The sequence below is a fragment of the Bos mutus genome, chromosome 6 (assembly GCF_027580195.1).
Source record: "Bos mutus isolate GX-2022 chromosome 6, NWIPB_WYAK_1.1, whole genome shotgun sequence".
In the NCBI taxonomy this organism is placed as follows: domain Eukaryota; kingdom Metazoa; phylum Chordata; class Mammalia; order Artiodactyla; family Bovidae; genus Bos; species Bos mutus.
The window spans coordinates 22,498,911-22,523,998 of NC_091622.1; the positions used below are offsets into that span (position 1 = coordinate 22,498,911).

The 25,088-nt window shown below is 38.1% G+C and overlaps 1 protein-coding gene across 2 annotated transcripts in view; it reads left to right on the forward strand.

Moving 5' to 3' along the window:
- SLC39A8 (solute carrier family 39 member 8) overlaps positions 1–25,088 on the forward strand; it is an 83,303-nt gene that overhangs the window by 41,609 nt on the left and 16,606 nt on the right. The gene's annotated exons all lie outside the window — the stretch shown is intronic.

The following is a 25,088-nucleotide window of genomic DNA, read 5'->3' on the forward strand; positions in this document are numbered from 1 at the left end:
TACTTTTGAGTGATTTTGAAATTGAAAGGAGACTTGTAAGCTAAGAAAATTGTGTTTAGGGACTTCCTTTGTGGTCCAGTGGTTAAGACTCTGCCCTTCCAATGCAGGGGACACGGGTTCAATCCCTGGTCAGAGATCTCAGGTCTCACATGCCACACGGTGTGGCCATAAAATTAAAAAAAAAATTTAAATTGTGTTTGTTAATTATTTATATTTCAATTTTCTAAATAATGTTAATAAGTTTCATTTCTTGAGCAAGAATTATATGCCGAGTAATAGGCCAGGTGGAGCTAGTAGTAAAGATTTCTCCTGCCAGTGCAGGAGACACAAGAGATGTAGGTTCAATCCCTGGGTTGGGAAGATCCCCTGGAGTAGGAAATGGTAGCCCTTTCCAGTATTCTTGGCTGGAAAATCGCATGGACGGAATCTTGGTAGGCTACAGTCCATAGGGTCTCAAAGAGTCATGCTTTACCGAGGACACACACATACACAGTACACCAGGCACTTACTTTATCTCATTCATTTTCCTTAATAACTATTAAAAGTAGAATTCTTTTCTATATGTTAGGACTGCATGTTATAACTATTAGAACTAAAAGGAGAGTTTATTTTCTCTGTGTTAGAACTATTTGGACCTCATACCCAAATGATGTGTGCAAAAAGGAGAATTTATTGGGAAGATAGTGGGCTGTCTAAAGGGACAGCCAAGCCACAGCCCCGGAACCATTAGAATCATTAGGACTCCCTCCTTCTCCTCTCTCTTTAGAGTCATTCTTCTCTTTCATGGTGGACCGGCTCCTTCATAAATTGGAAACATAGCCACTAGCAACTCCCGAGATTTATGTTTTATAATTTCAGCTACTAGATGGAATTGACCTGCCTCTTTCAGTCCTAAATACGCAATTTCTGGCAGGTGTCTCCTTGGTCCATCTTGAATTAATGTTCACTTTTAGACTCATCTCAGTGCTTAGAGGATTGGGCCCTTTGTATGACCCCAAGGGAGTATGGATGCAGCAGATGAGAGGTTATTATAAAAGGAGACTGGGATGCTAGTGTCATCGGTGTCCATTTCATTTGACAAATTAAGAAAGTAGAGCATTAGATGCTAAATAACCTCTCCAGGGTCTCTCAGTTCATAAATGGCAGATCCATAAGCTACAAAGTTAAATACAATATTAAAAAAGACAATTAAAAATAAAATCAAAAGGAAGTCAGCTGAGAAAAATAAGCAGGAAAAAAGATATTTGGAAGAGGTTTTATTAGTGCAGATGACCTTAATTTCCTTCTGGAAAGAGAGCATGATTGGCCTTATACTTCTTCCCACCTGATTAAGGAAAATCTCAAGTGTATTTCAAGAGGCAGTTTTGTGTGAACACTAAGCTAAGAGAGGAAATTATTTCATGCAACTTAATGAATGATGCTTTCAGGCAAGACTTTGCAAAGAATATGTAAATGTTCAAATAGATAATTTCCTATAATAATTTCAGCTAACATTTATTAAATATTCAAGGACTACTCTTAGAACATTAGATAAATGATCTTATTTGATCCTCATAACAGCCCAGGAGACAAGCACTCTTATAATTAGGAGACTGTGGCTTAGAGAGGTTAAATAAACCCAAGGACACAAAGCTCCTAATGATGAAGCTTCTATCAGAACTGAGGCCATCTGATGCTGAAGCTTGCACTCTTATATGCCTTGCTGGATTACCTTCATCTTGTCACTGCTCTACTAGAATCAAGATGGTAACATTAACTCTTAATAAATATTGATTTTTGTAGGGGGAACAAGGTAATTTGGCCCAAGGTCACTGCTTTCTGAGGGCAAATAAAATTGAACTGTTCAAAAGTTTTACTTTAGTTTTAAAGTCCGAGGGCTCCTAATTTATAACTCATAATAGTCAGAAGACACGTTTGCGGTCAGTACAAGCGTTCTGACAGATGTGGTCCTAGACATGATCCTGTTTTACATAACTTAGAAATACCAATTAAAAGTCCATACTTTCTCTACTTCTGGTGCTAGTGCTAATATATAGGCTTTCATTCACTTATCTAATAAATACTGATTGAGTACCTGCTCACTATCCTAGGCACTGGGGATTTAGAAGCAGACAAATTCTTGTGACTTACATTCAGCAGAAACAGACAATATAGAAAAGAATAAACAAGAAAATATCAGGAGGACTTCTCTGGTGGTGCAGTGGTTAAGAATCCGCCTGCCAGTGCAGGAGACATACATTTGATCCCTGGTAGAGAAGATCCCACATGCTGGGGAGCAACTAAGCCCCTGAGCCACAACTACCCAGCCCATGCTCTAAAAGCTCACGAGCCTCAACTACTGAAGCTCACACACTTAGAGCCAATGCTCTGCAACAGGAGACGCCACCTCAGTGAAAAGCCCGAGCACAGCAACCAAGAGTAGCCGCTGCTTGCTGCAACTAGAGAAAGCCCAAGCACAGCAACAAAAATCCAGCACTGCCATAAATAAATAAAAAATAAATAAAAGAAAATATCAGGAAGCATGAACTATTTTGATAAAAATAAAATAGTTTTCATCAAATTTTCATAGATTTGATGAAAATCGTGGGTGATGTGGGGGTGGCACGTGGAGGCTTCTTTGATCACGAATAGTCCCTTAAGAGGTCAGCAGAGAATTGGATAATGAGGAAGAAGAAACAGCCATGCAAATATTTGGGAAAAGAATGTTCCAAAAGCTTTGATAAGAGCCAAATTGGTCCCATACAAGGGAGCTGGAAGCTGAATGGCACTGAGTTTCCCAACATCAATTCTGGAGACCAGTGGCACAGTTCTTTGAATATTCTGAACAGAAACATCTGTGGAATTGTCAACCTGGGTAAGCTACCAGTCTCATGAGAGAACAGAATAAATTTGGGTGTCTGGAAATCTACTTCTAGAAATGAAAAGCACACATCAAGCAGAGAAGGTACATGCCAGGATGACTGCCATGAACCAGGCCTTGAGATGAGCCACATAAAATGTCCTGATGCTCATTTCCCCTGGGGACTATCTTCTGGCTGTTTTGGTTGTAGGTATAAACTCTAGTGGAGAGAGATGCAAACAAATTGAGCTGCATACTGTTATTTTCAATTTTCTCTTCACATTGCATTAAAAAAAATGGAAAGAAGCGAAATTTAAAAATGCTATCAAGGACCAGATATTGCTTTCAGAGACAATGGATAAAGATATATGAGTCAATACTTGTTTTAATAATAAAGTTAGGCTATTTTCTAATCTTTTATATGATAAGAATATATTTAATGTAGGTGACCCCACCTCAATGATTGAACATGGAGTGTAAAATTCATCGTTCATTTTGATGTCCAAGTATTGTCCCAATAATTTTGTTGATGATTCCTGCTTTTACTATTTTGATAGAGTGAAGTTTTTCCAAATTGAAGATAATAAGCACGAGTTAAGAAAAGTAGTTTAATTTGACATTATTATCCAAAGAACACAAATTACGTAACGATCTGGATTATAACGACATGATTCATGTTTTTTATGGAATATAGGAAGAAGGAAGAGCAAACGAAATGTTATAGAATAATTAAAATGCATGACTTAGGGATTTCTTTATCAATACTCACTGGACAATTTTGATTAATCACAGAATATTCAGAAATACTATCATGTTTAAGTTTGGTTGCCTTTGGTATTTTTTCTATCTTCACTCATGAAAACTATAGCTTTACATGTATTTAAAAAATTTTTTGTTGCCATGGAGACTATTTATCACAGTTGGAGTGTAGAAGATATTTAACAGTTTGTTAGCTTGATAATAACTTTTAAATATTTAGACAAATGGTGTGAAACTTCCTTGGTACCCTTGCTTCAGTCTCAGTAAACGTTAGCACTGCAGCATGTGTGGGGTGTGTGTGCGCTGCTGTGGGTGTGTAGGAGCATTTGTGTTCTGGGGGAATTATAGAGACATAATAAGGAGGCAGTTATGAGGGAAGAAGAGGAGCACAGGATGCCATTTCTCACTGTTCAGTTACTGTCCCTAAGTACCATTTCCCATCTCACTCTCTGACACTTGCTCTGTTCCTCTCTCTGACTACTGCACAGACGTGGGGAGAAGTCACTGCTGTATCTTTGCAGCCAGGTGGGTCTTTTCCCCCTGAATCTACAGCTTTGGAAGGACTGTGTTTACCAGATTCCTCAAGCATATCAGGTACTTTGGGGAGTGTTAGCTCTTCCAGCCACTAGGGGGCCCACCTAGTTCATTCCTACAGTAGTCTGTAATCACTCTTCTAAGTGAAACCTCCTGTGCTTTCATTTAAGAAGAGACGCTATTAAATAGGAGGTGCTATTAAATATAAATGCTAGAAGCCATTTATTCTTCCTACAGAAGAAAAATTAATGTCAGCCATTAAAAAAAGTTGACTATTGTGAATTTTATGTTGAAAATTGAAGTGCAATGAAGTAGACTTTAGCTGCAAAGTGTGGTGATGTTAGGGACTTTGTCAGTGATGGATAGTATGTGATACTCTACAAATACAACATTTTTGAGGTGCTTGGGTCTCCATGAAAATCCAACAGATTTTAAATATAGTTCATTCATTCAAGTGTTTATTAATATATACTTGGCCTTGTTTTGAGTACCGAGATACATCAATGGGACAGAATAGACAAACTTTCTGCCCTTCCATAACATAATTGAAATATTCTGTAGTATACAGAAATATTTTACACAAAAGTGGAAAGCATCCTTTTTTAAGTACAAAAATCAGAAGCTCTGTATGTATGTGTGGGGCTTGCTTATTGCTCTTTTTCCTCGAGTGTGAGGGGTGTTTCTCTGTTCTTACCTGGAGGTGGAAGGATGGTGTCTATTCCTGGCTGACCAGGAATATTGGGAAGGAGGGTGGGTGACGAAAGTGGGCTGGGACACTGTGAGTATCTGACCTGATACCCTTGATTCAGTCCCATACTTCACTCCAGCCTTCAGTTTGCTTTGTGTCATAGAATTGAGGGCTTTTCTGGTTCAGTTTTCCCAGAGGGTAAATCTCTAGTCTTCATTTGAAGTGGTTTCATTGCTGAATTGACTTGGGAGCAGTCATCTGATGTTTTAATTGCTCCCTAAATAAACAACAACAAATTCCTTTTTTTAAAATTAATTTTTATTGGAGTATAGTTGCTTTACAATGTTGTGTTTATGCTGTGCAGCAAAGTGAATCTATACATTTACTTATATACCCTGTTTTGTTTTTTTTTTTTGATTTCCCTCCCGTTTAGGTCACTACAGAGCTTTGAGTAGAGTTCCTTGTGCTATAAAGTCAGTTCTTATTAGTTATCTATTTTATGCATAGTAGCAATGGTGTCTATATGTCAATCCCAGTCTCCCAATGCACCCCATCTTTCCCCCTGGTTTTCAGTTCCATCCTTCCTCTGCCGCCTTCAGAGGTGCTTGCTTGGTGCTTCTGTTCCCCAATGCTTCTGAGGTTTGGGGCCCTGCCTCACTTTATTTCTTTCAACTTTTTTCCTCTGTAGAGTCAGAACTTGTCCTCCTCTTTTCATCCTCCAAAATAAATATCTCTGTGCTCTCATCTTCCATTCTTTTATTTCTTGTGACTTTATGTCTTTTTTTAGTCTTTAATTTTAGGAAATTTTAAGAGGGACTAGAGAAAATATGTGTGTCTAGTCTGCCATACTGCACCAAAGACCTGTTTATTATATTATATATTTTTGAGCATCATAAGATTTGAAAACAGAAATCAGTTATTTTCTTTTATGGGGTTATACTGGCAGTTAGTTAAAATTGAAAATGATACATAAATTATGTAAGAAGTGGTTCTTGTTGGTCTTGATTGACAGATTCTTATAAAAGAGTTGGTTGAATTAGGCGCTAGATGGTGTCTTTGCAAAGTCATGAAAATTTGTACCTGAATCCACTCTGAATGTAGCCCATGCTTGACTAATACTAACTTGCTTTTGTTCATCTTTAGGGAATGCTTTCTCACATTTTCAGGAATAACTGTTGCAAAAAGTTTTCATTACTTCACAGAATTCTCAACCCAACCTTTTCTTCCTTTAATGATCAGACTGTGAAGATTATTTGGGAACTCTGTGAACTTTGCTGTCTCACTTCATCTGTTACTTCCCGGCTCTGTGTCCTCACATATCCTTATACGCGCTCCATCTTCCTTTTTGTGTCAGAACTTGTATCCTTTCTCTTTTTTAAGGCTGTGTGCATGCTAAGTTTCTCAGTCATGTCTGACTCTTTGCGACTCCATGGACTGTAGCCCGCCAGGCTCTTCTGTCCATGGAATTCTCCAGGCAAGAATACTGCAGTGAGTTGCCATTCCCTTCTCCAAGGGATCTTCCCAACCCAGGGATTGAACTTGCATCTCCTGCTTGGCAGGTGGATTCTTTACTGCTGAGCTACCGGGGAAGCCCCCTCAAGTATTTGTGTACAATTTAAAAATTTACTCCATAATCTCTGAAATTTCTCTCTGGAATGATACAAGTGATTTTTCTAGGCAGCAGACTATATTCTTCACATTCATTCATATCCTTTCTGAAGCATTTCTGTAGTTCAGCATGCATTTGAATACCCTTTATTGGCTAAATGTTAGGAATATAAAGGCAGATTTTTCACAGGAACTTATTAATATTTCCTTCCTCTTGGAATTACTCATTAAATGGTTTCTGTGACATGATACTTTTCTCCTTGTCCCATAGCTACTACTTTCTTGATGTTTTCTCAGAATCTCCTTTTCTCTGCAGGACAACTTGGGGCAGGAAGCAAGGGCTTTGTAGTTACACGAGGCCAGTCTTGTGTGATTTGGGGAAAGTTAGTTAACATCTCTGAGTCTGTGTTAACTCATCTGTAAAATGAGGAGCAAAATTCTTCATACGTTTATTTGAAAATTATTTATTATGGGCCAACTATGTAACAATGTGTCTGATGTTACACACACGCAATCAGTATATATTTCCCTCTCTCTTTCATTCACCACATTTTTTTTATTTTCTTTCCTTACTTTTTAATCATAATGATCTTATTAAATCTTTTCACTTAAATTTACATTCCTTTGGGATTAACTTTTGAATCTGTGTACATAATTATTAATATTTACAGATCATTGTTTAGAAGAGGGCTTCTTATACTAAGCTATGAAGGCTTTTGAATCTGTCTGTAGTTTTTTTAGTGGGGTAGAGAAGGTAAAAACATAAAACTCCATGCTTTGTCATCTTGATTATTTACTGCTGAAAAAATTTGAGTGACTTTCCTGGAAATTAAAGTTTGACTTTTAAAACTTGAAGGCTTTTTGGTAAGAATGACAGCTTTCTGAATATATGCTGTTGAGTCCTGTCTAATAGACTAAGAGAACTTGAAACATTAAAGTTTATTTATTCATTCGCTGGAATAAAACTTTAAAGTCCAACATAACGTGCCACTTGAATCATATTATCGGTTTTTGCACTGTATATTCTTTCAGAGTTGTTCAGCTACACACTCATTTGTCCAGTTGTATCTGTCATACTCTGACACATTCAGTTCATTTGAAAGGACATTAAAATGACACCTTAATTATGTAGGGAAGACACTTGGTTGTCATGTTATTGAAATAGTTGGGGTGCATAAAATCTTTAAAGATTGAATTGAGTTGAAGTTAAGTGCTGTAACTTTTTAAATCTGATACAGACATTTTATACAGATAAATTCTAAAGATGAAAAATTTAGTGATATAAAATGTAAAGATAGTCATTCAAAAGATGAGATAGAGTGCCAGTGAATAAAGTCACAAGACTAGAGGTAGTACATAGAATCTGGAGAAGGCAGTGGCACCCCACTCCAGTACTCTTGCCTGGAAAATCCCATGGATGGAGGAGCCTGGTAGGCTGCAGTCCATGGGGTCACTGAGGGTTGGACGAAACTGAGCGACTTCACTTCCACTTTTCACTTTCATACATTGGAGAAGGAAATGGCAACCCACTCCAGTGTTCTTGCCTGGATAATCCCAGGGACGGGGGAGCCTGGTGGGCAGCTGTCTATGGGGTCACACAGAGTTGGACACGACTGAAGTGACTTAGCACATAGAATCTAAGCTAAATCAGAACTAAAACGGAGAGGTTTGAAATGTCAACTGAAGCGACTTTCCAGAAAGGCAAACTATCCATGAAGGACCATTCTTGCTCTTCAGATAAAACAGTGTCTCAGATACATAAATTTGGCAGAAGCATTTTAGTTGATATCCAGTGTGGGAAGGGCCTTAGGGTTATCTATTGTTCCTTAAATTAGCCAGTCATTTGGCCAGCTAAGACATCCCTGTTTTTACACAGGGAGAGATGGCATCACCATTGACACAGACAATTCATAAAGAAAGAGTTGGTACTACCAACTCCGAGGCCAGCTGGGAAAATCAAATAATAATGTATATGAAAGTGTCTTGAAATGTACCCAGAGTGAAAGTATTAGTCGCTCAGTTGTATCTGACTCTTTGCGACCCCATGAACTATAGCCTGCCTGGCTCCTCTGTCCCTGGGATTCTCCAGGCAGGAATACTGGAGTGGGTGCTATTCCCTTCTCCATGGAATCTTCCTGACCCAGGGATAGAACCTGGATCTCCCACATTGCAGGCAGATTCTTTACTATCTGAGCCACCAGGGAAGCCCCAATGTACCCAGATCCACACTGTGTAATCTGTTTGAAGGACAAGCAGTTGCTTAAGGGTCTCAGTCAGGGACTGCTATTATAGTCAAGTGAAAGGGGAATGTTTTAGTTAATCATCTGATAAACATTTATATATTAATGGTTAATATTTTTGTAGAGTTTTTAATTTTAATCCATTTGTATGCCCTTTCAGGTCCATGCAGACATAATTAAAATGTTTTGATTTCTGGGTATAACTTACAGACTTTTAGGCTTTCTTTTTCCTCTGTAAATAGACACACACAATTTAATTTCTGTTGAATAATTCATATTATAAAATAATAAAATTTTTTTAATCTAAAAAAAAGAAAAGAAAGAAAAGACATTAAAAAATAAGACATTCCCAGAGAAGACTTCTCAACTGCCCTAGAAATTGCCAGAGAAATCCTGACTAATTTCTATCCCATATACTTTCTGCCAAAGAATCTTTAAAAATTCACTGAAATGAGTGAGTACTCCTCCTTGTGGACAGAAATCTTTTGTGAGTTATCAGGATAAGATGCCAAAAATTGCTTGGTTTCCAGTTTGATTTATAAAGTGCAAAGCAAAAGGGAAAACAGAAGATCTGTTTGATGTTGGTGGGAAAGAAGGAAAGACGTTTGATAAGGGTTCTGGTTAGCGTTGGTCTGTCTTCGCAAGAGTTGGTCCCCTGGGGTTGAAAGATCCAGAGTGAGTGCATAAGCCTGTGCTTCAGGAAAAAATTATAGTGTGATTAACAGAGATGAAACAGTCAGAAGGAACGTTGGAGGAAGGAGGGGAGGAGGAAAGATGATTCAATTTTCTCTAAATGAAAACATTTTTATTGAGGCAAAAATATATATATATATATATATATATATATGGAAAAGTGTACAGCAAACAAAATAATTTACTATATACTATGGATGCCTTAAGGTACTAGGGCTTGTCTCATAGAACTTCTGTGAGAAAGGTTGGGGTACATGGCTGGACTTGTAAGAAATGGGTCATCGGGTATGTCCATGTGCGATTTTACGAGTAACAACAAATCACTCTCCAAACCATTATACTTATTTATGCTCTCATCAGCAGCAGAGGAGAGTTCACATTTTATCCACAATTGGAGAATTGCTTTCTTTAGTGATTGTTGGACATTTCAGACTTAAAAAAAATACCTATTGCTTATTTAATGACTTTGTAACGGTGTCTTTCTGTGATTAGCCTTTGTTTATTTCTGATCACTAGCGAAGTTGAGCATCTCTTTATATGCTTATTTGTCATAAGTTTCCTTTTGTGTTTCTTGTTCATCTGTCTCACACATTTTTAGTTGAGTTGCTTATCATCTTTTCTTATTGATTTGTATTGCAGAAAGATTATTCTTAGACTTGTAAAAATGGCAAGGAATGCTTTATTTAAGATTATAGAAGTAGGGGTCAACGCTATTGCTATAGAGTAGAGAGGTGGGGCTCAACTTGGAATATAACAGAGACAGCTGAGGATTTATGTCTAACAAGCAGAGTGAGGCAGTCAGTGTATAGAGAATTACTAAGTGAAGACATTAAGAGTAGGAGGGATCCTTTTTTCTTTTTTTTGGCTGCACTGAGCTGCAGGAAGAACTTCCCTGACCAGGGATGGAACCCATGTGCCCTATAGTAGAAGCACAGAGTTTTAACCATTGGACCACTGGAGAGTTCCAGGAAGGATCCTTGTTAAACCAATTTGACAGAATCTTGCTAAAGGCAGACCACAATGATCAGATATCAAGAATACAGGGATTCTTACTAAACTGACTTAGCATGATCCCTGCTACAACTGGACTCTGTACACAGGGGCAAAGAAGCCCGAGAGTGAGGTCTAGTTGAGAACTGGGCTCAGAGGATCCTGGCTAAAGTCTACTCAAGGATAGTCTTTGTCATTTGGAGGAGTTTTGTATATATTCTGGATGCTAATCTTCATTGATTAAATGAATTACAAATATATTCTCAAAGTCTGTGACTTCTCTTTTCATGTCATTTAAATTGATTTTTTTCAAGTTTTAACTTTAAAGTAGTAAAATATATCAATACTTTCATTCAAGATTTTTACTTTCTGTATTTTGTTTAAAATAGGTTCCCTTTGCCAAAGTAAAGAAGATATTCTTCTGTATTTTTTTTCCAAAAAGGTTAAAGTTTAATATTCCACGTGGAATTTATTTCTGTGTATAAGGACCCAGTTTTTTTCTTTCTGTATAGATAAGCAGTTAATCTTGCTTCTGTTATTGAATAGTACGTCTTATTGCTGCCATATGTCAAGTTTCTATATATCAATGTGCTTATATTCTAGACTTTGAATTATCTTTCATTTGTCTATTAACAAATTTCAACCTTATTATCTCAGTGCATTAATTATTATAATTTTAGCGAACATTGAGTGTCCTAAGACAAGGCTCTTTACCTTGTTGTTTTCAGTGAAAATCATTTTTGTTCTTTCATGTCAATATCATTGTGGGGATTTTTATTGACATTGCATTGGACTTAGAGATCAGTTGAGGGACAGCTAACATTTTTGTGAGATTTCAGATTTTCATTGTAATTTTCTGTAGAAATGTCTTTAAAATGTTCTGTTAGATTTATTCTTAATTACTTTGTAGCTCTGTAAGCATTATAAATGGTATCGTTTCCTACTCTATTTTCTAATTATTATGTAGAAGTAAATTGAATTCAGTATATTGATTTTAATCCTGCAGTATTGCTGAAGCCTTCTATAATTCTTTGTGTTTTATTTGTTTGCTCTTTTGGATTTCCTATGTAGGTGTCAGTGAGTAAATTAGCAAGTTTTTTCCTTTATAATTGTTACAACCCTTTTTCTTGTTACATTGGCAAGGATTCACAGAGTAGAAGTAGTGATAGCTGGTGTTTTGTCTTGTTTCTGAGTCTGATGGGCATACTTTTAAGTTTGGAAGGTGGCTGGCTCTGGTTTTTTTCTTTTAATAGATACCATTAATTAGATCAAGAAAGTTCTTTCATATTCAGAATTTACTAAGTATTTTTCTCAATGTTGAATTTTATTGGGATTTTTTTCTTTTTCTGTACTATAAACAAGTATGGATAATCTATACTTAGTTATTTTTTTTTCTTCTAAAATTGAGGAGTCTTAAAGTGGAAAGACTAAATGAATAGATAAAATTTTCTGGCAAAAATTTTGTCATTTATGAACTCTAGAGTATTATTCACTAGGTATCACTGATTAGTACTAACATGAAAATTAGAGCAACTTTGCTTTGTCAAAAGAACTTGAGCCAAAATAATGCCATGTGCAGCAGCATGGATGAACCTAGAGATTATCATACTAAGTGAAGTAAGTCAGACAGAGAAAGACAAATAGCATTTGATATCACTTATATGTGAAATCTAAAAAAATGATGTAAATGAACTTATTTACAAAACAGAAATAGAGACGTAGAAAACAAATTTATGGTTGCCAAAGGAGAGGGATAAATTGGGAGTTTGGGGTTAACAGGTATACACTACTATATATAAAATAGATAAACAGCAAGGACCTACTGTATAGCATGGAGGACCATATTCAGTATCTTATAATAACCTATAGTGGAAAAGATTCTGAAAAAGAATATCTATATCTATCTCTCTATATATAATATATAGCTGAATTACTTTGCTATATACGTAAATCAACTAAATCAACTAAATATACGTAAATCAACTAAATACGTAAATCACTGTAAATCAACTATATTTCCATAAAAACTTTTTTAAAAAAAGAACTTAAAAAAAAAAAAAAAAAAAAGAACTTGAGCCAGATAGATCTGAGTTGAAATTTTGACTCACAACTAGTCGGGTTACTGTACTTTCCTAAAACTGATTTTCTTTTCATCTTTAAACTGGCCAACGTCTCTCCCAATAAGGATTATTATGAGAATTAAATCAAATATTTAAAAAGTAATGAATAAGCGTAGCTGTGAAGTAACATTTTATTACTACCGCTACCATACTATCAAACATCACCATCTTGCTGAGAAGGTGTGGGGATGAAGTGAGAGCAACAGCAGCCAACTTTGTGTGTGGCCTCAGAGCCACAAAGTTCTCTTTTTCAATCACAGAATAATTGGGTAACTTGCGATTTCGAGTAGGAGAGTTGGTATAACGTTGTGGGCTCTCGTCGGGTTTATAAGCACAAATCAACTGAAAGGAGGAAAGCATTTTATGCCGTGGGTTTTCTGTGAAGTTATGGTGGGGTACATTTTGAAGATTCAGAATTGATGGATTGCTTTAGTATAGGAACAATTTATAGTCGAGTTATGTTTATGAAGTTATCCAAAATAGTTGAGAGCAAGGTTTTCATGGATGTTTGCAGAAAACAAAACCAAATAGCAAGTTTGAATAAAGGATATGAAGACAGTTGGACTCCGAGGTTATTTGTTTCCCCTTTAGACCAAACTTCTCAGTGTCCAGGTACATTAGAAGAGACTTTGGTGCACAAAGTCCCACTTAGTAGGCAATTCTGTCCTCAGCGACACTGGAGAGGAATATAGAAGGACACAGCCAGGGGCTGGGGTGAGATGGAGTGGTGCTAGGTTTCCAGGTGTAAATAGAAGACATCTCATAGGTCTTCAGGGTATCGTACTCTCCTTGATAATGTCTTTGTTTGCATTGCCCTAGCACAGAGTAATGATTGAGAATACTTGATAAAGAAAATAAATGCCCAGGGGTGAAAGTAGAGAGTGCTGTAGTAGGTACCTTAACAGTGACTATGTTTAATCCCTACAATGAAAAGTGAAAGTGAAAGAAATCCCTACAATAGTCCTGTGAAATAGGTGTTAAGTCTGTTCACAGATTTAATTAAGACAGTTAAATAACTCACACAGAGAATAAATGGCAAAGTTATGATGAGATCCCCTCCTGGGGTCTTGATTTGTAACCTCCTGTTCCTCTGTATACATGCATGACCTGACCTTCCTAATGGGAACATTGCTCTAGTCCTGATTTCTAACAGTGAACTTACAAGTGAACTTCTGCAGTACAACTTGAGGATTGCTGGCAGAGTGAAACTTCATTCATTTCGATTTTACTTATATATCATAATTAATAACTTATAATCTGTTGTATTTTCCTTTTAGACTGGGTTGTAGGGTATTTGAAGGTGAAAGTGAAAGTCACTCAGTTGTGTCCGACTCTTTGCGACCCCATGGACTGACTATACAGTCCATGGAATTCTCCAGGCCAGAATACCAGAGTGGGTAGTCATTCCCTTCTCCACAGAGTACTTTGGGTATCCTCTATCAAAATAGCTTTTGAAATAATTTGTTAGGAAGATGCACCTAAAGTTTTCAAGTTCTCTAAAGAAACACCAAGTTGTTATAATGGAATTGAGATGCCACATTAATCTTACCCAACAACATGGTGTGTTTTCTGAAGGCCTTCTGCCACACCTCATGCTGGCTGTGGATTTTGTTTGTTAGTGTGAATTATTGGAAGCGATAGAAGTGTACTTATCTAAACATGTTCTATACTAAATTGCTTTCACTAATCAAGCAGGACTTATCCTTATTTAGAAGAATTAGTGAGGTTTTACTCAATTAGGCTTGATGTCAAGTTAATTTTTCCCCCATTAGGATAATGAAGAATTGCTGTGTTGCTTTTTGATTAAAAAAATTGAGAATGAATGCCAATACATTTTTCTTTTGAAAAATGAGAAAAAAATAAGAGATTCAAGTAAATTATTCTGGGCATCAGAAAGAGTTGCTTAGTTTTATTGTGTCCTTGCTTAATTTTATTATGCACGGCAACATAAGCAAGGGAGAAAATGTAAATATATATTCTATTGCCGGTATGTCTTTAATGTCAGCTTTTTCAAAATTTTTTAAGGTTGAGTTATAAAAGATGTCCATATCATAAACATTGAACTTGCCAAAATAGGCCTCTTTATATCTTCTGTTTGCTCATTTAAAAATATTTATGTGGTGCTATATTCTTTACATGCTACATCTTGCAGTTTGGGAATACTGGATCAAGACCTGGTGAGTAAATTTTACTCAGTGGATTGCATGATGGAAAATTTGCCAAAGCATGAGATGTTTTAGTGTGACAAGTAAAAGTCATGTCCTGAGTAGAAGGTCTTGGGGAGGTAAAATTTATTCTATATTCTATTATTCCGTGTTATATTTATTCTGTATATTTCAAAAACAAGAATCCTAAATTAAAAAGATCACAAGGCTGAAGTATCTTGCAAATGAACTGTGGTCTTGCCAAGATGTTTTTTGAGTTTGATACTGCTACAGTCCATAGCAGAACATCAGCAGATTGTTACACACATGCACAAACATGCACACACACACGCAAACATGCGCGCGCGCACACACACACACACACACACACACATCCCTTTAGGTATTTATCTGCTTATCTTTTCCTATCCAGTTTTATGTCTGAGGCAAATGTCCTGAGCACACATGGCACTTTTATAACTATCAATACTTCACTGATTATCTTAGTGAATAAAAATAATTGAAGGTGTTTAAGACCAAATTAAGTATTTGCTGTTAATAAATGTACCATCAGGTTACAGTCAGATCATTGATGGGAGGTGAAATTTGATTTTGCTGTGTACTTGCTTCTTAGAGGATTTTAGTCCCTTTTTGAGGATTTCAGTGCAATTAGGTTAATAACTCATTTCTGTTAGTTAAGTTGTGACTTTCTCCTATCTAACTTTGCTTGCTATGTTGATCAGTGGCCCAATATATCCAGATCTGTTATAAGTTTGAGTTTTTATTAATCAAAAGGAGAGACCTTAATGTGTAAGCTTCCATTTCTTTCTTTTTTTAATATTAAAACTTGATTATTCAGTTGGTATTTTTTTTCAAACCTTAAACTTTTTATTTTGTATTGGGGTATCGCTGATTAACAATGTTGTGGTCAGGTGAACAGTGAAGAGACTCAGCCATACATATACATGTATCCATTCTCCCCCAAACCTCACTCCCATCCAGACTGCCACACAACACTGAGTAGAGTTTCATGTGCTGTACTCTAGGTCCTTTTTGCTTCTCCATTTTAATATAGCAGAGTGTACATGACCCCATTTCTTTTTAAAATTATTCTTTTTGCTTTTTATTTCTGACATCAAGTATCAGAGCACTAAAAGTAAAAAAAAAAAACAAAAACAAACTTTATTGAAACTTCTACTTAAGATTATCAAATTGCTTAATGAGCGTGACTTTATTAAACCTTTACAGCAAACTCCGTGAAGGCAGATTAAAGAAAAAAAAAATTCAATAGCTCAGAAGGCACCAATAAAGATTACTTTTGAAGTGTTAGTAAACCATGCATCTGGCTTGATGCTTTCTAGTTCATCTACTTTTATTATTAGATTATAAAATACATATCAGAAAAACTGAAGTGAGGGGTCATTGGTAGTTTTCTAGGTTGTAAAACAAGCAAATCTAGAGATTGTTTTACATTTGGAAAGTAAAATTGCAAAAATTCTTTACTGGGAAGGTGTTATTTTTGCAGAAAATTTCTCTGGATTCTTTGTAGTTTTTGTGACTTTGACCAAAATTTCAGTCAGTGAACTTATATCTTAAAATAATAAAGGCAGTCTTAAAATGAGCCTCTTTTGGGGTAATGTTTCATGTTCTGAATGATATCCTGGTCTATAGGCCAAATCAGTGAGGCTGTGTTAATGGGCAGGAGGATGGTATTTAGTTTCTAATTCTGTCATTCACTCATGTATCCTGTGATCACATGCCCAGTGCCAGTCTTTGTTCCATACCCTGGAGATATTGTGGCAAATTAGAAAATGTTTCTGATCTCTGGCACTCTGTGGGCACACAGCCTAACATTATAGGATTACAGATGCTGTGCAGGGAATTGAAATGTGGTGATGTGATGATGTCTGCATATCCAGTTTGGGTGGTCAGGGACATATTTAAGCTAAAATACAGACTATGGGAAGCAGCTATGCATGCAAAGATCAGGGAGAAGAAGGTCAGGGCTGTGGGAACAGAAAGTGCAAAATCTCCAGGGTGGGAAAGAGTTTGGTTGGTTTTAGGAATTGAAAGAAGGTCAGAGTAGCTAAGGCACAATAGATGCTGGTATGACATGACATTGAAGAAAATTTTAGATCGAACTTTTTCTTCAAAGTAAGTGTTACTGTGTTCTATTTAAATAAGTATTGATCATCTCAAATAAGCACCTAGATCTAAAATTACTTTTTACTAAATGTAACAAATTCGAAGGGACAGTCAGAAAACTCTATCTTTCTCCCCTTCTGTACTTCAGTCTGTAAACAACAGATTATATGGAGTAGATTTGAAAGCTGGAGGATGGTGTTTTATCCCCTCAATGATTGGAGGTATTATTTTAAGTGTGTCTGAAGTGTTAGCAAACCTCAGCACATCAGCTTAGTGTATTCTCTCAGAACCAGAGGTACTTGAATCTGGTACCTTTCAGGATGGAAACTGGCAATAGCAATAAAATAACCCATTATTGTAGCAATAAATTACTGAACTCAAAATTTCCTATCTGGAAAAACTCAGTGCTTCTGAGCAGCCTTTTCTGCCTTCTATTACATGGGCTTAAGAGTCAAATCATCTTGGTTCAGTGGCTTTTCCATCTCCAGTGAGGTGGATTTTGGTCCTGGCCTTGCCTCTACCACCCACATTTCTTCATCTGTGATTGGATGTTAGAGGGACTCAGCTCAAGGCATTTAGAAGAGTACCTTTCAGATGGTAAGCACTCAGTGGTGTTAGTTGCTTTTGTTGCTACTGTGATTTTCAGGCTCCTTTCCTCCAACAGTCTTCTTAAAACCGTGTAGCTATCCTTGAATTAGATGCAAAATGGCTGCCAATTAAAGCCTTCAGTCCTTCGGTGGTCACTGGGATGGCTATAGAGGTGCTGACATCTGCTGACTAAAGTGCGATTTTGGCATTCTGTCAGTCCATTCAGTTGAGCAAAACAAGTCCCTCTCCCCCTGATTTATTTTTTAAAATTTATTGAACACCTCCATATATATATTGAGTTAATTTTTGGATGCACAGTGCAACAGGCATGTGGGATCTTATCTTAGTTCCTTGACCAGGGATCGAATCCAGGCCCTTTACAGTGGAAGTGCAGAGTCCTAACCATTGGACCACCAGGGAATTCTCAGCTGTGTTAAATTTGGGGCTGAAATGAAGACAAAATCTTTTGATTTTGGAGCTTTTGATCTGGCTCCACAACGTTAAAGAATTGGTAAGAAAACAAAGAACAACAAAAACACTCCTGCACTTTCTGAGTTTTTTTTTTTTTTAATGTAGATGAACCAGTTCGGAATTGATTAAGGAACATTTTTCTATGCAAACCCTTCCCACATTGTATAAATGCCCATTATGTTTGCTCTTTGGAGAGATTGGAATAGATGCTGCATGTGACAATGGTTTGTGAATTTGTCATGAGAAAAAATGTACTTTTACTATTATCACCTTCATCTATTCAGACACCAAGTGTTCAGAATGCTTGTAGTGCTACATACTGGATGAACAGGACCAAATAAAAGGAAATAAAACCCCACCTTTCCTGGAGATCATAGGCATAGCTTGTTTGGCTTAGAAGTTTAAATACTGTCTCTACTCTTTTCTGGAGGTATGACTCTGAGCATTACTTAATCTCTTTATACTTCACTTTCGTCATCTATAAAATGGGACCAATAACCTCTTAAGGTTATTGTGATGATTAAATGACTTGTACTACTACTATTGGGCTTCTCTGATAGTTCAGTTGGTAAAGAATCTGCCTGCAGTGCCGGAGACCCCAGTTTGATACCCAGGTCAGGAAGATCTGCTGGAGAAGAGATAGGGTACCCACTCCAATGTTCTTGGGCTTCCCTGGTGGCTCATCTGGTAAAGAATCCACCTACAGTGCAGGAGGCCTGGGTTCGATCCCTGGGTTAGGAAGATCCCCTGGAGAAGGAAAAGGCTACCCACTCCAGTATTCTGGCCTGGAGAATCCCATGGACTGTATAGTCAATGGGGTCACAAAGACTTGCACATGACTGAGTGACTTTCACTTTCACTACTAATATTATCATTATTACTCTTCTGTGCTCCCTGAGTATACCCCATGTCTTTCATGCTCAATTCCTCAGTAGGAAATTTCTTTTCCTGAATATAAAGAAATATTGTATGTGGGACTGCCCTAGTGGTCCAGTGGTTAAGATTCTGAGCTTTTAATGGAGTGGGTGTGGGTTTGATCCCACATGCCAAGTGGCACAGCCAGAAAATAAAAAATAAAAACAACGAAACCCAACAACAAAAAGCAAACAAACAAAAAGTGGAAACAAAGCCAATAAAATTACATCTTTGTTTTAAAAAAAGAATATATATGTATGTATGACAGAGTCCCTTTCCATACAGCGGAAATTAACACAACATTGTAAATCAACTGTACGTCAATGAAATTCTTCTTTTCTTTAACTGGTGAGCGAATCCTCAGAGAATCATATTTATATCTTTAAGAGGAAAGGAGGTCCTGGTACCCTATCCCCTGTGTACTGTGTAATCCTCACCCCTCCCTCTCCACGTACTAAGTGAAGATGCTCCGTTTTACTAAATTATTGAGATATATAGAGACCAGGGACTGGCTGCCATCTCAGAGAACAGGGTTAACCCTTCGTCGCTCACTTTCTTCACTGCTGGCAGACTGCCTGCTTCTTAACACCTCCACTGTGGTCATCATCGCTTCTTCTGTTGCAGTGACTGCGGCTGGCACTTGCGCTTGTCCTTCTTGTCATCTGTCATCCCTGGTCTCTCATCACTTTCCTGAGCTTCTTGCCCTAAGAAACCTGTGCTTCTCGTTCTCTGCAAATCAGACAGCCCACCCGCATCTTTTGCAGGCCTGGGTAGTCAATTGTAGTGCACGGGGTGGGATCTTCTGTATTTCAGTTCATTTCACATAATTCATGTCAGATGGTAATTACACCACAGGCAGCTGCTGCATGGGGGCGGTTCCCCTACCACATCCCACCCTCCCCATGTCTCCTCATCTGAACTATTCTGTAGGACTTAATACTGAGCAACGTAGGTATCCCTGCCTTTGGGGAACCTCATTTTTCAAGAGCGCAGCAACAAATTTCTCCAACTTACATGAAAACTTAACCAATTTCCTAGTGCCTTCTGAGTCCCTTTAAGACTTCTCAGTAATAATGAGGGTTGCGTGGGATGGGGAGTACATTATGCAGGCTTTTTATAAGAAATGGTGTTCTGTTTCCCGAATGTATCAGAGCATTAATGCCCTCCTGGTCTGTAGAAACAGTAGGCTTCCTTTCAGAGTGGCATAAGTGGTCCATTAGGACAACTGTAAATACTTAATTACTAGATACTTTAAGTTTCATTGGCAAAATAGGAGCATAATTTCTTGAAAACCCCTCAGATTTCTCTTAAATTATTTTTTTGGGATAGTAAAGTGATATGGTCCCCAACTGAAAATGAGAGACTATTATTTCAACTCCTAAGGAGCTAAACAACTTCAGTCTCATTTCACAGAAGAGGCAGAGGGAAAGGAAACCATTTTCAAGGTTTCTGGAAATTGTTATTTTCTTGTTAATGGTTATTTTCATTGCAAGAAGAGTTTTGAAAATGGTTATGAAGTTTTTTCCTGAAACCAAATGACTAGAGACTAAGTACATTTGAATTGTATTTGGTTATAGGCATTAAAGAATAAAAATAATTTCTCCTTTCTCATGTGAAGTTTGATTTTGGTTTTAGTGAGCTGAGACTGACTTTTTACGGCTAGAGGAAGGATAAAGGAACCATCAGCTATAAAGTCCATTGAAATCACTTGAAAATATAGTTATAAAAACAAAATCTATTGAAATTTTATATTGTATATTGCTTTTAGGGCTTCACTGGTGCTCAGTGGTAAAGAATCTGCCTGCAATGCAGGGGACCCAGGTTCAATCCCTGGGCTGGGAAGATCCCCTGGAGGAAGGCATGGTAACCCTCTCCAGTATTCTTGCCTGGAGAATTCCATGAACAGAGGAGCCTGGTGGGCTACAGTCCATAGGGTCACATGGCTGAAATGACTAAGCAGCACAGCAGAATAGTGCCTTTAACTCTTTATATATTTGTGTCCATTTAATCGTTTTTGCAAGTTTTTCTGTTGAAATATACTTAATAGTATATACAGAGTCAGGGATTGCTGTATGGGGAATGAGCAGATGAGTTTGAATCGATCATCCTTTCCAGAAGAGATGATGGCATTTTCAAGGAAAGATACAAAATAGAAAGTGGGCAATTTACAAAACTCAGGGCAAGGTGTGGGTTAACCACAGAGGAAAGTGCAGTAAACCTGGAACTTGAAATGGTGGAACTGTTAGCAATCTTATGTCCAAAGGGAAGGGGGAGGAAGAAGTTTACTAGAACTTGGAGGGAACTAGTTTTGTACAGAAAGCCACTGTTCAGTGGAGCAGTGATCTTTCATTAGGGTCATAGCCAGCCTAAGTTACCCCCGCAAGGAGGGAGCCCAGGGAATAAACACCCTGGTCCTCCTCTCCTCTTTCTCTCCAAGTTTGTGTTAGAGCACTTTGGAATCCCCCATGAATAGTCTCCATCCCCACTAATCTGACTTCTTTGTGTACGGGCCATTAAGCAGACACTGGGATGGCTGATGAAAGATGCCAAATGATATTTACAGTCTTCTTGTGCACTTATTATTGAGACCATCCTCGGTGGTAGCCTCTTATGAGATACAACAGAATAGAATGGTCTTCACATTCTGCGCCTTTTACAAGTGGTCCGTCTCTCTCTCTCTCTCTATATATATATATATATATTTTTTTTTCCCAGGTCTCTGCCACCAGTGTCCAATTTTGTATTTTGAAAGTCTCTGTTCACCTGGCCCGCTCTTTGAGCTCTCCCTCATGAGTTACTGTAGACCTATATCTCAGGCCATTACTTCTACATGTAAGTCAACATCACACATAAAAGTTCTGCCCACTTGGAGGATTTATCTTTATTACTGTATTTTAAGTTCATTGTGAGTAAGACTGGAGAAGGCAATGGCACCCCACTCCAGTACTCTTGCCTGGAAAATCCCATGGACGGAGGAGCCTGGTAGGCTGCAGTCCATGGGGTCGCTACAAGTCAGACACGACTGAGCGACTTCACTTTCACTTTTCACCTTCATGCACTGGAGAAGGAAATGGCAACCCACTCCAGTGTTCTTGCCTGGAGAATCCCAGGGACAGGGGAGCCTGGTGGGCTGCTGTCTCTGGGGTCGCACAGAGTCGGACACGATTGAAGCAACTTAGCAGCAGCAGCAGCAGTGAGTAAGATTGTATAGCTGGTTGGTGCTGGAACACTATTCACAGTTAACTGGCCATAGGAAACACCCCATGTAGCCTTACCATTGTTGAGGAAAAATAGATGCAATATTAGACTTAGGTTATGAGGGTCTGAATTAACTGCCATTGTAATTTGCTTGTATCTTCAAGGCTGGTATGGGCTTGCTTTTGTCTATAAATTTGATAATGGAATGCTGGTGTGGGCAACTGAATTTATGGCTTGTTGGATCAGATAACTTCCAGTTCATGTTGGGCATGATCCCTCACCCACTTGATGTCCCATGGGCACAAGGTAAGTCTCTCCAAGGACGTAGGAGCAAGCAAGTCACAGCTTTTGAGATAAAAATTGTGTGTGTGCATGCTCAGTTGCTTCAGTTGTGTCCGACTCTTTGTGACTCTGTGAACTGTAGCCCACCAGGCTCCTCTGTCCATGAGGATTCTCCAGACAAGAATACTGAAATGGGTTGCCATGCGCTCCTCCAGGGGATCTTCCCAACCCAAGGATAGAACCTGCATCTCTTATGTCTCCTGCATTGACAGGTGGTTTCTTTACCACTAGTGCCACCTGGGAAGCCCTGAGATATAGAATGAAAAGAAAGTGAAAGTGAAGTCGCTCAGTTGTGTCCAACTCTTTGCGACCCCGTGGACTGTAGCCTACCAGGCTTCTCCGTCCATGGGATTTTCCAGGCAAGGGTACTGGAGTGGTTTGCCATTTCCTTCTCCAGGGGATCTTCCCAACCCAGGGATCGAACCCAGGTCTTGCATTGTAGGCAGACGCTTTACCATCTGAGCCACCAGGGAAAGATAAAGAATAGTTAATGGCAAAAGAGGGCATGGCTTTACCCTAACATCTTAGGGATCTGTGCTGTGAATTCTCTGACCAGGGCTTGCCAGAAGGCTCCTTTCAGCATCTCTATCTGCCACAGACTTTTCTAATAACAGTCTGCTGGGTCGTAAGAACCAAATGGCAGAAAAACTTACAGCACAGCCTAGATCTTGAAGAGCCCTTTCATGTCCTGGGTTTCGCTGAAAAATGCAGCCTACCTGTGGGTAACCACTGTTCCATTTCCCCATACTTTGAATATATGAAAAACCCAATTATATTCCATTTTGAGGTCTGTTTTTTATGGCCATTTCCAGCACCAGTGGTTCTATCAGGATCCAAGAGGAAACAGACCACTCAAAGTAGAATAATTTCAGGAAGATTGATTTATAAGGTGAGAGTTGGGTAGAAGGGTAGTGCCTGAACCAGGGACCAGTAATGGCAGAATTATTACCACCCCTGCACCCAAGGATGGAGAGGAAGGAGCTTCTGGGAACAGAGTTGTCTTGAGAAGAGCTGTGTTCTCCATTTGAGCATCATGGACGGCTTGAGTCGACCGCACAAGGGGGTATCAGAAGAATAAAGATCTTGATTTCTCCTTTCTTTCTCCCCCTGAATTCCCTCTAAGGCTTCCTAGTTGTCCATCTTAAATGGAAACCAGAGGACAGGAAGCCTGTAGCAATGGCCCATTCAGGAAAAACAGCTTCAGGACAGAGAGCAGGGTGAGAGAGTGGGAAGTCATTCTCAAAGGGCTAATGGGAATTAATCATCTCAGCCCTGAAGTTTGAATCTTGGATGTTCCTTTGGGGACTATGAATTCCAACAACATGCAGATTCTTTTTATGCTTCAGTCCTCGGTTCTTTGCAGAGTTCCTGCCTGCTGTAAAATAGGTGTTTGGTAAATAATTAAGGAGCTTAATCCCAGCACCTTCTGTGTGATGTTGAGCAAGTAATTTATATTCTTGGATTGTCATTCTCCTTGTCTCTAAAATTAGGATAGTATATTTGTTCTGTTTTACTCATGAGGATGTTGTAAAGGTCAAAAGAAATCAAGGACACTAATATATGAAAGTGCTTTGTAAACTGAACTGCTAACTATGCAAGATACTACTTTACATCTTAGAGATTCCTTTCTTCCTATGGCAGTCAGTTGTCTGATTCAGATAAACTTACTAACTCAGACTGCATACTTTTTACAGTGGATTTTACCTTCTGGCTAATTAACCTCCTGACTCCTTAGTACACCTTGAACTCTAGTAGTTGAAAATTCAGTAGTGTATATTTATGTCCAAGCTCACGCTCCCTTGTTAACAATTTTTCTTTTTTTCTTTTTTTAAACTATTTATATGTTTGTCTGTGTTGGGTCTTAGTTGCCATAAGCGGGATCTTTTGTGCACAGGCTCAGTAGCTCCGAGGCGTGTGAGATCTTAGTTCCCTGACCAGAGATTGAACCTGAGTCCCCTGCATTGCAAGGCAGACTCAACCACTGGAGCCCTACGGGAGTTGCTCCTTGTTTTTTTTTAATATGTCACTGTACCCTCTCACTTTTCCAAAGCTCCTTTTTTGCATAGATTTACTTTTTCTCCCATTTTCTCCAATCATCTTGATCAGTATGCAGGAGAATTTATTTAAGGATCATATACGAGCATTTTTTGTCATGCACACTTTTCTATTAGGCAGTTTTTGTTTTTCTTCCTTTTAGTAATGTTTTATTCCTCTCTACTTTGTTAGATAAAATGCTCTGTGTGACAATAATAACCATTTGTGGCATAGTTTACAGACATGTCATTTAATCATCACAATAATCCTATGGAGTGGGTAGTATTATTTTCTCTATTCTACAGATAAGGAATCTAAAATCAGATTCCAAGTAACTTTTTTTTTTTTAAAGAGCAGTTTTAGGTTCATAGCAAAATTGAGAGGAAAGTGCAGAGAATTCCCATATATTCCCTGTCTCCACACTTGTGTAACCTCACCCATTATCAATATCCCCCACCAGATCAGTACATTTGTTACAACTGGTGAACATCCATCGACACATCGTAATCACAAAAAGTCGATCGTTTCCATTTCAATCTTGGTATTCTACATTCCATGGGTTTGAACAAATGTGTAATGCATCCATCACTGTAGTGTCATATAGAGTATGTTCACTGCCCTGAAATTCTCCCTGCTTCACATATCCATCTCTCTTTTCCCCCAACTGGCAACCACTAATCTTTTTATTGTCTCCATATATAGTTTTGCCTTTTTCAGAATGTCATATAGTTACAATCATATACTACGTAGCCTTTTCAAATTTGGCTTCTTGTATTTAGT